This window comes from Bison bison, unplaced genomic scaffold (genome assembly GCF_000754665.1).
Source record: "Bison bison bison isolate TAMUID 2011002044 unplaced genomic scaffold, Bison_UMD1.0 scf7180017854252, whole genome shotgun sequence".
Classification (NCBI taxonomy): Eukaryota; Metazoa; Chordata; class Mammalia; order Artiodactyla; family Bovidae; genus Bison; species Bison bison.
Genome location: NW_011484825.1, coordinates 543,252 through 544,867, shown reverse-complemented (window position 1 = coordinate 544,867; position 1,616 = coordinate 543,252).

Sequence of the window (1,616 nt, the reverse complement as noted above, 5' to 3'; positions counted from 1 at the left end):
GCCTTCAAGCCAAAAATGCCAAAGGGTTTCTGAAAAACCGGGTCTGAAGGAAACTAGGGAGGGAGGGGGTTCTTCTCCAAGTTCCCAAATGTTATTGGGGAGACCATCAACTCCCTGGGGTTATGGGGTTGACACAACGTGATATGCACTGCAGTCAACTCCAGTGACTTTAGTTAAACCTGGAGCCAGACAGGTGAAGAGGGAGGAAGGTTATCAGAGGCCAGAGTTGGGCGGGGGGGCGGGTAGGAATAAACATCACTGGGGCACACAAAGACATCCTTGCTGATTAACTCCTCGGGGAGAAATAATAAAAATGCATCCTCAAATTGGCCCACAAGGGTGGGCTGTAGACAGTGGCTGGGGGGGGGGGGGGTGGTGGTGAAGCTATCTTGTAAATCTGCAGTAAGCTTGTGTGCATGCAGGGATATTTTCTATACCTGTAATAATAATAAAGGGGAAAAAAAAAAAAAGGACAGTGAGGTAAGTATCTGTGAGGTCTGGCCTTCAACTGAAAGAGGAGAGCCCAGGTACTCCATCCTAACGCACTAACAGCCTATGGCTTCAGTGACCTCCCCCCCACCCCCCAACTCAGGGCACCAGAGGCGCAGCCCTGGGGTGCGGGCTGGGGGTCGAGTTATTTTTACTTTAGAAGTAGTCTCTCTGGGAAGATTCCCTTGCTGAGACAGTATTCGTCAACTCATAATAGTAACAAGGGCTGTTACTGATGTTGTGGAGAATAACGCAAATAACTTCAACCCACATTTCGTCTTGACAATTCAGCTCAAACCAAAGCCGCTCGCAGCCTCCCGGCCCACCCACCCCTCGGCCTCCTCGTCACTCACCCGGACCCACTCGTTCCCTTTCCCAAGCCTCGCTCCTCTCAGCCCCACAAGTTGCGTGGTTATGTTTACAAATTCTACCACATTTGCAAAGGCAAGAGCTTGGGTGGGGGGGCGGCGCTAGGAGGGATGGCAGCGCAAAAAAACATATGCAACACGTGGAGCGGTGGCAAGGGGGGTCATTAAGGGGAAAGAGAGGACGCCCCATATCCTCATTTCCCCCCCCGGACCCCTCTCCTCATCGCTTGGCACAATGCACAAGTTTACCCCCGAACTAGATCCTATTAAATAATTCAATGGTAGCTGTGTAATTTTGGTTGGAACCAGCACGGATTCCCAAGTCGTGACTGCAAAAAGTGAGTAATGCGCGCTGGCTGCGTCATGGCTCTAGTCACAGTTCATTCCGAACTGAGAAGGAATCGTGACTTCGCCTGGAGACGGTCCCCGTACGAAGGGAGGACGGGGAGGCGGGGTGGGGGGGGGGGGACGAAGCCGGTGTGGGGGGTAAGGGAATGGAGGTGGGGGGGAAGACCTATCCAATGAAAACCGCTGCCAGGGGGACTTTTGAACTCCGCCGCTCGCTGTCTGGCTCTCCCCTCTCGGCCCGGTGCACCTCTCTCCACCCTCCCCCTCGCACCCTCCTGGCCGGCGCGCTTGCCAGCGCGCTCGCTCGCTCGCTCTCCCGCGACCCGACGAGTCCTCAACAAGTTGGAGGAAGGCAGGAACGCAGGGGTTAAGCTCGGAGAGCCGCAATTACCAAGATCGTGACCCTCCCAC